The 15383-nt window shown below is 34.7% G+C and overlaps 1 non-coding gene across 1 annotated transcript; it reads right to left on the bottom strand.

The window, feature by feature from the left end:
• Positions 1–14574: 14574 nt before the first annotated feature.
• On the bottom strand, positions 14575–14681 carry LOC141597837 (small nucleolar RNA R71). The gene has a single exon (XR_012523051.1). It is a non-coding gene; the product is annotated as a small nucleolar RNA R71 (small nucleolar RNA).
• Between the last annotated feature and the right edge of the window lie 702 nt (positions 14682–15383).

Below are 15383 nucleotides of genomic sequence, written 5' to 3'. Positions count from 1 at the left end.
GAAAATAATCTATGGTATCTCGACAGTGGATGCTCGAGACACATGACAGGAGACAGAAATCTTTTTCTTTCACTAGAGCCCTTCTTTGGTGGCAAGGTTACCTTTGGAGATAACAAGAAGGGTAGGATTATTAGAGTAAGAAAATTGGAATTTCAACCTCCCATTCAATCGATAAAGTATATTTGGTAAGTGGTCTTAAACATAACTTACTTAGTATTTCTCAATTATGTGACAAAGGAAATAGAGTTGTTTTTCATGCCGATGTTTGTCGTATCATAATTGAAGGTACTAGTAATGTTTTACTAGAGTGTCACCGTATGAGGAATGTGTATATGATTGACTTAAATGTCGTCAATACAAATTCCTTCTCGTGCATGAAAGTAACCTCAGATGAGTCTTGCTTGTGGCACAAGAGGTTTGCACACATTAGTCCAACTATTTTAAAGAAACTTAAGTCCATGGATTTAGTTGAAGGCTTGCCCTTAATTAAATTCGAGCAAGAGACAATGTGTGACTCATGTGCCAGTTGCAAACATGTTAGATCCTCATTTAAACCTAAAAGAGTAGTTAGCACTAAACGACCACTTGAGATGGTACACATGGATTTATGTGGGCCTATGAAAGTTAGAAGCCGTGGTGGATCAAAGTATATATTTGTTCTAGTCGACGATTACTCAAGGTATAACTGGCCAATCTTTCTTTCCTCTAAAGATGAAACTTTCGATGAGTTTGTGGTATTAATGAAGCATGCCCAAAATAAATATGACAAAAAGCTTATTTCGATTCGGACGGATCACGGCACGGAATTTGATAATCAATTGTTTATAGAATTTTGTAGGGAAAATGGTGTGGGGCATAACTTCTCCGCACCACATACCCCACAAGAAAATGGTGTCGTGGAACATATGAATCGAACCCTAGAAGATATGGCTCGTACTATGCTTTTGTGTAGTGGCCTCCCTAGAAGTTTTTGGGCAGAAGCTGTTAGTACCGCATGCTATGTGCATAATAGAGCTATGATCCAATTTTGAAAAAGACTCCCTATGAACTTTTAAGAGGGAGAAAACCCAATATATCACATCTCCGTTGCTTCTGGAGTAAATGCTTTGTTCACAATAATGGAAAAGACAATTTAGGAAAATTTGACCCCCGAAGTGACGAAGCTGTTTTTCTGGGACATTCGGATCATAGTAAAGCTTACAAAGTGTTCAATAAAAGAACCTTGCGCATAGAAGAAAGTGTTCATGTTCGTTTTGACGAAGATAATGTGTTTGATAAAGTTGAACAGGAAGAAGAGGATCCAGATGAGCTCGATTTCTTTTTAGCAAGAAATGAGCCCTTAAATGAAGAAGATATTCAAGGTATCAATGATGAACTAGAAAATTCTGCAAACGATCCTAAGAGAAGTGATGAGTCCATAGTTAATGATATTATCGACCCTTCCTTAGATAAAGAAAAAGATCTTGAAGCTATACCTAATGATGTTGTAACTTCCGATCCAAATCATGATATCTCTAATGAAGTTAGTGATACTTCTGAAGAAAATCCCGAGTCCAACTCAGGGGGAACAAATCATGATTCTTCGTCTGCAGATGAGGCTAGTCCATCAAATGATAATGAGCCTAAAGTTCTAAAAAAATGGAAACATCAAAGCTCCCACCCTTTGGACAAAATCCTAGGGGATCTAGAGCAAGGCATTAAAACTAGAAGGTCCTTGAATAATTTCTGCTCGTTCTTTCTTTTCTATCAACCATTGAACCTACCAATATCAAAGAAGCTCTTGCTGAACCTGATTGGATAACTGCTATGCAAGATGAGCTTCAACAATTCGAACGCAATAGGGTATGGCACTTAGTGCCACGACCTAATGATCGAACTGTTATTGGTACAAGATGGGTATTCAGAAATAAACTGGATGACGCAGGACTTATTACAAGAAACAAGGCACGATTAGTTGTCCAAGGCTACAATCAACAAGAAGTAATCGATTATAACGAGACCTTTGCACCTGTAGCAAGACTTGAGGCTATTCGTCTCATTATTGCCTTTGCTGCTCATAAAGGAATGAAATTAGTCCAAATGGACGTTAAGACTGCATTTCTTAATGTCTACTTGGAAGAAGAAGTTTATGTAGAACAACCTCTCGGAGTTTTTAGATAGCAAGTTTCAAAACCACGTTTATAAATTAGACAAAGCTTTATATGGTTTGAAACAAGCTCCAAGGGCATGGTATGTCAGATTGTCCAAGTTTCTATTACAAAATAATTTTATAAGAGGATATGTCGATAAAACCTTGTTCCTAAAATCCGAGGGTTCTAATTTACTTGTTGTGCAAGTTTATGTAGACGATATAATATTCGGTTCTACTAATGAAAAGTTATGCAAGTATTTTTCAGATCTAATGACTTCTGAGTTTGAAATGAGCATGATGGGAGAACTTAAGTACTTTATAGGTTTACAAATTCAACAAACAAAGGATGGTATAAAGATTCACCACCAGAAATATATCAAGGAACTGATTCGAAAATTCGGTATGGAAAATGCAAAATCATACGATACACCTATGGTAACTGAAAAGAAGATGACTATAGATGAACATGGTAAGTGTGTCGATGAGACTACATATCGAGGTATGATTGGTTCACTTTTGTATTTAACTGCAAGTCGTCCTGATATAATGTTTAGCGTATGTGTCTGTGCGCGATATCAATCGTGTCCTAAAGAGTCACATATGATTGCAGTTAAACGTATCTTGAGATATTTAATTGTTACATCTAATTTGTACTTATGGTATCCACTTGAGTGTAATTTCGATCTAGTAGGGTATTCAGATGCAGATTATGCAGGATGCTCTTTAGATAGGAAAAGCACTTCTGGGTATGCAACGTTTGTTAGACCTTGTATTATCACATGGGGATCAAAGAAACAAAATTCATTTGCAATGTCTACTGCTGAAGCCGAGTATGTATCTGCTGGACTGGTATGTTCTCAATTACTTTGGTTAAAGCAACAACTATGTGATTATGGTATATTGAGCAACTTGATTGATATTCCTTCGTTCTACTTGAGTTAATCGAAGATTATTCAGTCCATTGTTAGTGTAATCATCCATATGTTGTTCGATCTTATTAAAAAGGAAAAGAGAGTTGATACTAGTGGACCAAGTAGTATTAGTCCGGCGCGTCTCAATACCGTGTTGACACGATTTGACACGAAAATCGATAGTGCTCTTAAGGCCGCCGTGCAAACACACTCCGAGTCTACTCTTATGAGGAAGGTTTGGATAGTTTGGTTAAGTTTGGTGATGAGCTCTTGCAATCTGGAAAGGAGATGAGGTCTGAGATGCAAACTATATATGAAGCAGTTAAAGCTATGACTTTGAGGATTGGTAACTTCGATACTCGATTGACTGCCTAAGCTGCACTTCTAGACCATTGTCATGCGCGACTCGAGGACTTGGAATATCGAACTCGTCCTAGGTCACACCCGCCGAGCCCACGCTACCCTTGACCATCTCGCCCTAACCCATTCAACCTAGCCTTATCTTTTTAATTCCTTTGCTCACAATAAAAATCCATTCTTATGGATATTAGCTTTTTCAATTCCGCATTTTATTCCTTGTGTGATTGCAGTTTATAATATTATTATGCTAATTAAGAACTAGAATGCGTTTAATATAATATGTTTTTCATGATTAATTCTTGTCTCATAATATATTATTCTGGTCGTTTTATGTTTGTTCTTATCTTTTCAATGATGCCAAGAGGGGGAATTGTATTTATGATTTGCGACCGTCTCAAGTTAATTCTCTCAAGGCGTTCTATAGTTATAACTTTGAAAAGATTATTAGTTTCTGCGCTCAACTGTTCTATAATTTAGGAAGTATTATGTTGAGGGGGAACTAGACTTAGACACAAATCATAGGAGACTTGTCATCATCAAAAAGGGGGAATTTGTTGGACCTTTAGTCCTAATTATTTGTTTTGATAATGACAATAATGATTTGTATGTGGAGTTAATATTATAAACATATGCATGTAATTGTGTGCTTAAGTCTTAATATAGAAAGGAACAATTACAATGACGCAAGCTTGAAGTTTAGACCAAGGAGGTACAACTTCAAATACACTTGATCGATGTATTCAAGCAAGATCAAGATTATAAATCAACCACGAGACTCAAGATGAGAGACTTATGAAGAGACGATTCGTTTACTGAAGATCTACTGAAGATTAGATAGTATAGGTCGTCATCCGGTAATGGTTTTACTTTGTTTGATTTAAAGGTTAGTGAAGTTATGACCTAATAGCCATAACTTCATTGCTAGACAAAAATGATGCGTTAATTTTTGGAAAATATATTTTTAGTGATTTATAAAATAAGAGAGTATTTATTTTAATTGGAATTAATTGTTAAGAATTTAATTTGAATAAACTATTGGTTTGTAACACGATATTTATATCGTCATGCAACCTAGGGTTTCAACTAAATTCTATCTCGATTTGTTGTGGGCTATGGAAGCAAGAATGGACCGAAGGAAGCCTAAGGGCCGACCAAACCCTAGTGGCCGAAACCCTAGGAGGCCGAACCCTAGGAGGCCGAACTCCATTCCTTGCCTCTTACTTTTTCACCAAGTCGTTTAGGTTTTATAATTCCAGAACATTCCTAAACCCTAATTCTCTCTACTATAAATACTCTCATTCATTCAACAATTAAAAGTGACACACATATACACTTTTAGAGAGAAAAATATTTTAAGCAAAATTCTTTGAGCCTTAATTATTATTTTATAATTTGCTTATACAAAAATTGCGCATCAATTTTGTCAATCACTCGAAGAAAAATCGTTATAAGATACTAAGTGCACAAGATATTATACTCACTCGCATAACGTGAGATTAGTATTTATCGTTGTACTTTTTCTTATTAACGTAAGAGCAACCTAGAGTATTTAGCGATACTCAATCTGAGTTATAATCATATAGTTGATTATACGAGTGGATTGATAATTTTTGTAATCCGGAGAAAAGTACTAAAAATTATTAATAGAGAATAGTGGACGTAGGTTTCGACTTGTGAAACTGAACCACTTCAAAAATCCTGTGTGTCTCTCTTTCTCTCTCTTTATTATTGTTATTTCGATTTTGCATTTATTAGTAGTAATTTAATTAGTTGATTTTAATCAATAAAATCAAATAATTATTTTATATCATATAGATCGAAAAAGCGGTCATCGTTTTTAATACTCAATTCACCCCCTCTTTCGCATTCGATCAATAGACTCCTCAGAGACATAGAAGATAAATCATTAGTGCTTCTTGAGACTAATGAATAGACTATATGTCTATATAGTGATGACTTTCACATAAATTCGATTTATAACCTTTCGTCATACTCTAAGTATACGAATAATAAGAATGGAGATACATCTTAGCTTAATAAATTAATCCTGCAGCGGAAGCAATTGGATTCAATTTGTACATGTTCAATACCTTTAAACTTGTCTAGACTCTCATCGTTATAAGAATATTCATTTAACGCTAATATCCTCTTAGACTATCTTTATAGGTATGGATAGCTTAGAGATGTATTATTCCTCTCCTAAATATTTCATCATTCACAATAATCAATATGTCCCTTACATATAAGACTATTAACACCACATTACTCTCACTAAACTCCATGTATAAACAAAACTACTCGACAATTCGAGACATGTTTATCACATGACCAAAACATACAATTCAACTCCTTAACTACTACTTAAGATTTCTTCTTAAGTTTGTATCCTACCTTAGGATAGTTGCGATTTACAAAACTCATGCAAGATGATTTTAAAATCCAACTATATCAAATCATATCCGAATACAATGAAGCGTTGTTATTCCGTGCAAAAAGCTTTGCCACCAACCAACCAAGCTAAATAAACATTTTCATGTTTATGCTTGCTTCGGACTTTTGCGGAGTTGGAACTAGATAAAGCATCTTAATAAGTTACAGGTTTGTTACTTTCAAAAATAACATGACTCCTGTCCACTTAGATTTCTCAGAAATATTTACTGATTTTGACCAAGAAAAAACATCTTCCTACGTCTTATTCTCAGTTTGTGACTCTTGAACATTTTCTCCACTCTGTCTATAAGAAATAATCCTCTTTTCTTTAATAGACAGCATCACGAGCCACAAACCTTTTGTTCTCGTGATCATGTTGGAAGAGAGACCACATTTTCACCATCGAAACAAGCTACAATTTAGGTACCATGCTTAACCATATCTCATATGAAATGTAGATGATTGTTTTAATTATGTTTTGTTTTAGTGGAAATTTAAATGCGAGACAAATTTTTATAACAGAAACTTCCTCCAACTTTATTGTAAAGATTCAATCATATCATAATGAAAGTGAACTTGTGATACCATATCACACTCCTTTTGGTGCATATGAAAGTCTCCACTTTATTGTTCCTTATTTTAGCAAAGTACTAATACTTTGGTTTTATAATCTTTAGGTTTTGATAGTTTTAAACATTCATTGAACTTATTCAAAGAATTTCTCTTCTTACCTCATTAAGTGGATACCAAGTATTTACCTAGTTCGTTGGTAGAAGAGATGAAGAAGAAATAACCTTTTCTGATTGAAATTGTATTCGACCATACACATCAAAGTGTAAATAGGGCGAATATCTTGCTCTATTCATAATTCTTTTCTAGAAAGAAGTCATGAATTAATCTTGCTTTGAATACAAGATTCGAACACACCAAGAGATTCCCAATTAAATGGTTTGGGACACTAGTGAAAACTAGTTTCTAAATGCAAATTTCAATCGGGAATTGATAAATGATTGTGGTCACCAACTTGAGTCTTGTATATATGACATTTAATTTTAGTTTGAATATAATTACCTTGATTTGTATGGTTTCACCATAAATTTAATCGTGGTATATAAGGGCACAACGCTTGTTTTAATTGCACAATAGTGAAACTCTTTGCGTTTCTCTACAAAAACTTGAATTATAATCATATATAGAGTTGGTGTATATCATAACAATTATTGAGATACATTTCTAAATACGAAACTAAAATGCGTACACTACAATCACTAGTAGAAAAAGTGATATTGACATCGCCACAATGACATCATTTTTTGTTGAACCGATCTAAATGCTCATAAATGACATCGGTTCATATAAAAACCGATGTCAATTGTGTGTGATTTCTTATTTACATCGGTTATCTAAAGGAAACGATGTAAAAAAAAATATCATTAACATCGATTTTAGCATATAACCGATGTAAATTTTTTAAAGTTGCACCGGTTTTTTTAAAACCGATGTTAAATTATGTAGATGATACTTACAAAGTTACAATACATCAGTTAATTAAGCGATGTAACAAAATTCCATTCTTCACAAGTATCAATCCCGTAGCTTAATATTCGTATCTTAATGGATGAAATGGCAACTACCCGTGTTCCATTCATGGAAACTTCTGAATTTATTCTTGCTAGTCGTCGTACGATTATTCAATGTTATTATTCTAAAGATTTACAAAACCCCCGGATTGTGTTATGAACACATCCTCCTCTAAATACCCATTTAGAAAGGTGGTTTTGACATCCTTTTGCCATATTTCATAATCATGAAATGTGGCAATTTCTAACATGATTCACAAATTTGTATCAAATACTCATGACATGATAATTCGCAAGAATGCAATGTCAATGTCATTGATATTCAAGAAGGAATATGTTGGATTCACACGACCAACTTCCTTGATCTTTACTTATTTGGGTTTTGTCTCTATTTTAGTGTCTAACACCTTCTCTTTCGAGCCTAGTTCTATCCTTAACAACTAAGATAGGTACTTACTTCTTATTGCTCCTACTCACTTTAAGAATTTCTACTTGATGAAGACTATCTTCATATAAATTCCTAGTTAATCCTTCACAAAGATGAACTTTATTGTGGTATTTGGTCAATCAAAATTTATAACAAATCAATTTACCAAGTTCACATTTTCATGTTTTTAATGACTTAAGTGCTAGATGACAAGTTTTTAGCTTTAAGCAATAAGACTTTTGAACCGTGGATGCATAGAAAATATTATCAAAATAAATTTTGACCAAGTAGTACTTCAATTTATATCCTTCACAAGAGATTATAGGCATGTAAGAAATTTTAAGATGCTAATCTTATATTTGCATAGAACGATTCATATCGAGTTTTATGGAATGAATGATTCCTATGGAGCTAGTCTATTACCTATGATACGGTTCATTTGAGGATTTAGAAATAGATTCTATTTGTCATTAGTAATAGTGGTTTAATGGAGACTCGTGTTACAATCGAATTGATATCGCATATTAATAGGAGAAATGATAAAGAACAACATAAAACAACAAAATAGTGGGAAAAGAAACATTCATCGTTAATCTATAAAAACATTTTAGCATGTTTTAGCATTTATATAATGACCTCCACCCAATTATGTAAATGATTCCGGGATCCAAATCCATATTAACTCGGGCATGGGAAACCGATACATCCCTCACTAATATAACTCGGTAGGTTAACTCCTTAACCGATTCTACAATTAGAACTCTCGGTCGATGAAATTACGTTAAGTTCATCTCTAGCCTCGAAACATAAGACTAGTCTTCATGTCCCATTGAGACCAATCAAATTTCGCGTGTAATAACTTGTTATTACCCCATTTACTCGATGAAAAATGAAAGTACCACGGAAAACCGAATCTATCTCAAATGTCAAAGGGATTCATGGGTCCTAATATTTTGAAGGGCTAATCTCAATTTTAAATATGTGAAAGGTCTTGTCGATTTATTATCTATCACCTTTTATGTGAACTATATTAGTGAACTACGATATTTATAATCGACACGGTCGAAAAACGATATATATATATATATATATATATATATATATATATATATATATATATATATATATATATATATATATATATATATATATATAGGAATGAGATCATGTGAGTATAAGGTATATAATTGAGGATTGAGGATTAAATAACAACCATCAAATCTAAAAGATCAATGGTTGTTATGTGCGCGGAATAGTAAGGGTATGTTCGTCATTTTACAATTTGATATATTTATACATACTCTAATAGCCAAGACCACTCATTCATTCATTCTTTTTCAATCACTTTCTCTCTCTACTCTTTCTCTTTCTCTTTCTATGCGATGTTGTTCCTGCGTCGACCTAATTTTTCGCCATCAACTTTTTCCCTCTTATACAAGTTATACAATTTGATTTTTTCTTCATTACTTCTAGCAATTGAATTGTCAGGTATGATTCACTCTCCTTTTTATTGGAAATTTTAATTTTGTTATTGAATTATATGCACTTAAGTTTGTTTTGATCATCATTATTTTCTTTTTTAACTGATCTATTTTTATCAACTTTTTCGTTTTAATTTAATTGATTGATGTAATTTTATCATCTCGTTTCGTTTTAATTGATGTCTTGTTATGATATCTTTTTCTATGATTTGAACATAACTATTATAATTTTTGTTTTAATTGATCCTATATTCTTCTAATTGATGTATTCTTATCATCTCGTTTAATGTTTATTCTTTCTTATTCTTCTTCTCTTTGTATATTCACTATATTTAGCATTATTTTCTTCGGATTTGTATTTTAATCAAGTTTTCATTCAAGTAGTACCGATTAACAATTTTTGTATGAGTTATCTTTGTTGTTCATCTTTTCTAACTACCTAGTATTGTTCAACTAATTAGTGTGAATCCGTATCACACGTTATCCTTAATAGTATCACATGTCATTCTTGATAGTATCACGGATTGAAATATAATATAATACATGGTTGTTTAGCTAATTAATGTAAATTAGTATCACACCTTATACTTATTAGTATCACATGATATGTTTAACAGTATCACACGTTATAATTATGTATGTTGTATTTCTGAAAATTAAGGTCTCATTGTTTATGCTCCGAATTTTTGTTAAAACGATGCCAATTTTCTGTGTAATGTTGTAAAGTACTGTAAAATTCAGTAAAATGTTGTTGTTTTGCAGTAAAATGATGTAAAATGTTGTTCTAAATGCTGTAATCTGGTATTTTTGTTGTAAAATGTCGTTGCTTTGAAGTAAAATGCTGTAAAATGTTGCTCCAAATGTTGTAATATAGTTCTTTTGCTATATAAAGTTGTTGTTTTGCTGTAAAATGTAGTAAATGTTGTTGTTTTTCTGCTTTAATCATTGTAATTATGTTGTACGATGTTGTAATTGTTGTTATTTCGAGTTTTTATTAATCCACTTTCTTCTATTGGTACAATAGGTTGGACTTTGTCCCACTAAATTGTTGGCTGGATAGACCAGGTTATTTAAGCGGCTTAAAGGTGAAGAATCATGCGGAGTAAATGTGTCGGCCATCTTTTCTTTCTTTGAGGTGGATCATCGATGAAGTGGAAGTAGACGCCACGGCACAGTATGGTTCATTGCTCTTGACGAGCTTTACTTTGCATCTTTTTATATCTCTCACATGTTTGCTTATTGAGAATGGAAGATCCACTTTGAAGGGGATATGAAATCTCATGATGCGTCCAAAGAAGCTAATTGATAAAACCAAGTCAGAAATAAAGCTAAGGATCAGTGTTACGTTCCAAGGGGATATGAAGTCTCCTGATATTCTTCATTAGTGTCGTACTAATGGTTTGATGTAATTGAGTTCTTGAAAATTGAGTAGATAGTCAGGTGGCGGCATTAACTTGAGTCATGGTAATGAAATGGTTGTATGAAACGGTTGTACTAGTGTTTAAAACAAGATGAGGTTGAACAACCGTCAAGTAAGAAGTTGAAGATTGTGCTGAAAAAAGATGCCAAAAAGGATAATAAAAAGAAATTGGTAGAGGTAGAGGTAGAGGAAGAGAAAGGAACTAATCTGTGTACTAAGATTATGTTGACAGAACTTTAATTGAATATGCCCTGATTGATGTAATTTTGGAAGGATAGTAATCTGCTGTAGTCGTTATAAATTAATATTGCTGTTGTAATTTTGTGATATTGTTTAGATTCAGCAATGATATTTTATCTTATATGCTGTGATATTGTTTCTCAAAGTCATTTGATATTATTAACACAATAAGGGCGATATTGTTCACCACATCTTGTGATATTGTTAAGCTAGTAGTATGATATTGTGTACCACATTTTGTGATATTGTTTATCCAATCATGTGGTATTGTTTACCACATCTTGTGATATTGTTAAACTAATAGTGTGATATTGTTCTCAAAGTCATTTGATATTGTGTCATGAAAGGTGATATTTTTTTATAATTAAGCGTGATATTGTTTACTAAAACTTGTGATATTGTTAAAACAAACGTGTGATATTTGATAAGTAGTAATTTAGTATCATTTGTACCCATACTTTTACTCTTATTCAAGTCGATTTTGTGTGCTTAAATGTCTAAAAAGCTCATTTAATTACTAATTTATAATAATTAGTCGTATCGGTAAGATTTAATTATTAGTCGGGTTTTTATACAATATTAATATTATTATTTTATTAATACAATTTTATAGGAATAAAGACGGAAGATGGAGAGGCAAATGAGCGAGACGGGTCAATGACATGTCAAGAAACAAAAAGGAATTGGAGTCTAAAGTCAATGACTGACATTGACTAATTACTCCTTATCATTTTGCTTTTGCTGCTCCTGTACGTCATCAGTATTCATCATCAAGTCATCAACATTCATTTCAAATTCACCATTACCATCATCTTCATCACCATTTTCGTCCTTCACCTTCAAACCCGTCACCAACATCGCCATTTCACTCACCATCACCAATTCCCTCACCTCTGCACCACCTTGTCGACACCTGCATCTCGCCACAACCAAGACAACAACTCGACAACAGCGGCAGCAGCAGCCCGACATTACCATTCGCCATTCATCAGCATCACCATTACCATACCTTCATTTTTCTCCATTCACACCATTCGTCCACCTTCACCACCATCATCCACCACCACCCTCGACAACCACACCAGCAGTACCACCACCATTAATTAACAAATCCTCCGCCATCAACAGTTCATACCATCTGAGCTAATTGAATTCGAACTTGGGATCGAAAACTGAGCTTTTATGAAGCTTTGTTCTCCGTGCCGATGCCCCGACAGTCGACATCCTCAACCGGCAGAACACACCAATTTGTTCTCTTTTTTGTGAAGTTCTCGCTACCGGCAGCCGGCCAGCCGGCACAACGCACCAAATCAACAATTTAGCATCAGTCTTGTTGTTCTCTACCGGTGCCCCGGCGGTCGACTGACCGGCAGAACACACATCCCACTTGATTTCTGCTCTTTTCTCATTGACCTCGCTACCGGTGACCTCGCCGGCGACCGGTGGACCGGCAAAGAACACCTGATCGTCCTTTTTCCTTTTTTTGTCCTTTTTGTCTACTTTTTGTTCAATTATTTGGGGAATGCGTGGATTGGTTTTTGGCTGGGAGTGTATTATTATTATTATTATTATTAATATTATTATTATTATTATTATTAGTGGTATTAGGGGAATTATTAGTAAAGTGGTATATAAAGACCACATTAGAATAGAACAAGACACATTACACATGACTTTACCTTAGAAATTAGACTAGTTCATCTTATTCTCTCTCAATATTGTAAAACCCTCATATTTTCTCTCTTATTTATTCAATAAAAAGTTGTTATCTTTCTTTAATTATTATTTTAATTCTTCTTTTGTTCATTCAAGTTCTTCTCTTTCCATTAGTTTACAATTAGTAATTTTGGGTTGTATTTGGAGAATTGAAGAATCCTTCCATATTTCAATCCAAGTTCCTTTCTTTGCTATTGAGTTGGTATAATTTCTCTCCCTAATTTCATTTGTTTACATTTGTTTTTCTTTCAAGTTTAATCTTAATTGTTTATGTTAGATTGTTGTTATTCTCTCTTTTGTCATCTTTTCTCTATTCACCATTGTTGTTTACAAGATTGAATCTTTGAATTTCTCATGTTAAAGATTGAGTCTTTGAGTTTATTGAGTTAAAGTTTGTGCCTTTAGTTTAATCTTCATTGTCTCTTGAATTAAATTGTCTTTCCTTATAATTTAAGTTGGATTGTTGCATGATTAGTAATAGAATCCATTGCCTTTAAAAACATGATTAGTGAGTAGTCTTCTACTAGGACTCGGTTTGACCCGACATGAGTAATTTCACTAATTGATTCTCATAAAGGCTAATTATTTGGGAAAATTGGTGAGGGTAGTTTAGAGGAATGATATGGTTTATGGATTGATTTTGGGTAATGTCGACTTGTGACCCTTGTCCACCAACGAGAGTTGGTTAGGTTGTGAGTTGGGTACCCGAAATTCGACCCTATTGCTAACCTTTGTTGAGACCGGAAGGGAGAACCGAGGGAGGGTGCCTCTAGACTAGCGTTTGAAATCGACCCTTGAGAGAGGGAGTGGGATGACCCGGAATACGATGGGGGCTTAATGACCTTGACCAAGTTCTTGACCTCCTCGGAATTGTGCATGATTTTGGGGTAGTTGAGTGTTGAGTTAGGGATTCCTACCTTCGAACCCGAGAGGGGGGTTGGTGGGTAGTGCTAGTGTCCTACTTCGAACCCGAGAGGGGGTTCTTAGGCGAATTAGAGCCATCTCCTCCTTGCCCGTTTACCTAAACGATTAGCCTAGGGAATTAGTATGTGGAATTACGAATTATTGTGGGAGAACCGAGTTCTAGGCTTTTTATTCATTTGATTTACAACTTTAATCCTCTCTTACTCATTTATCATCTTTAGTTAATTTGCATTTTATTTCATTTATGTTAGTTGTTTAGTTTAACAATCTCATCTTGTATTGCCGACTTAGCTAAGCACGAGAATTTAGACGATTAGTAATCTCCCATGCTCCCTGTGGATTCGACCTCGACTACCCTACTACATTAGTTGAGTTATTTGTTTGATCAGGGGAGTGCGACAAACCTCGCTATCAAAATGGCGCCGTTGCCGGGGAGCAAAGGCTAGATATTAATCGTTTTATTCTAGTTTAGACTAGGTCTTTCTTTGTTACAAATCCCTTTCTTGAGTAGTGGAAGGTGTTTTAGAAGAACCGGGTAATCTTGAGTTCTTTGAGATTCCATTTGGAATTCCCGAAGAAGCAACAATGGCCGCGGTTCCTATGAGAGACAAGTTAGCTCCAAAGAAGGTGGTGAATCCTAGTATTGTCAAGCCACCTATACAAGAAAATAATTTTGATGTGAAGGCTATTTTATTACAACTAGTCCAAGGGAACCAATTCGGAGGGGGAGCTACCGAAAACCCCAATGAACACCTTAATGATTTCTTGGATAGTTGTGATATGTATAAAACAAATGGAGTATCGGAAGATGCAATCCGCCTTAGACTCTTTCCTTATTCCTTGAGGGGGAGTGCTAAGGAATGGTTGAAGAGTTGTGAGCCCGATTCATTTAGAACTTGAAATGATGTCTCCAAGGCCTTCTTGAACAAGTACTTCCCACCACAAAGAACCGCAAGAATCAAAAGTGAGCTTCAAGGCTTCACTCAACAAGATGATGAAACCCTTTACGAAGTATGGGAAAGGTATAAGGGACTCCAAAGGTTGTGTCCTCATCACAGGATTGGAGATGATGAGTTGATCAACAACTTTTATGAGGGGTTGAGCAATGAAATGAAAATGAACCTAGATTCTGGCTCGGGAAAGGGGGCATTAGACAAAATTGATCACAAGACGGCTAAGGAGCTTATAGAAGAGATGGCATCCCGTAATTTTCATTGGAATAATGATCGCCACAAGAGGAAAGGGAAGTCCAATGTGGAATCAACAAACAATGTGGAAGTTAAGGGATTGATAGAGGAACTCAAGCAACAAGTTGCTTTGTTGAACTCAAGCAACACCTCTAGAAACTCTTCATCAAGTAGGTCTCAATTGTATTGTTGTGAGATTTGTGGAGATAAAGGACATCCACCAAATGAATGTCCTTTGATGATGGGAGAGACAAATTGTATGGAGCAAGTGAATGGAGTGTGGGAATCAATTTCGGCTAGACAAGCCTTCAACAACAATCAATACCATCCCGGAATGAGAGCCCACCCAATTTTTTCCAATGGCTCGCAAAATGCCCAAAACCCCACTTTCCAACAAAATCCACAATTTATACCAAATCTCCAAGCCCAAAAGCAAAATCCCACCTTTCAACCAAGACCACCATTTCAACAAAATTCTCAACCCTTTCCACAATCCACCCAACCCAAATCAAACATGGAGCTCATGATGGAGCAATTGATGAATTCTCAAAACCAACTCGTAAACACTCAAACCCA

Source organism: Silene latifolia, chromosome 8, assembly GCF_048544455.1.
Source record: "Silene latifolia isolate original U9 population chromosome 8, ASM4854445v1, whole genome shotgun sequence".
In the NCBI taxonomy this organism is placed as follows: Eukaryota; Viridiplantae; Streptophyta; class Magnoliopsida; order Caryophyllales; family Caryophyllaceae; genus Silene; species Silene latifolia.
Note: the sequence above shows the minus strand (reverse complement) of the source record. Positions and strands in the feature narration are given on the sequence as shown.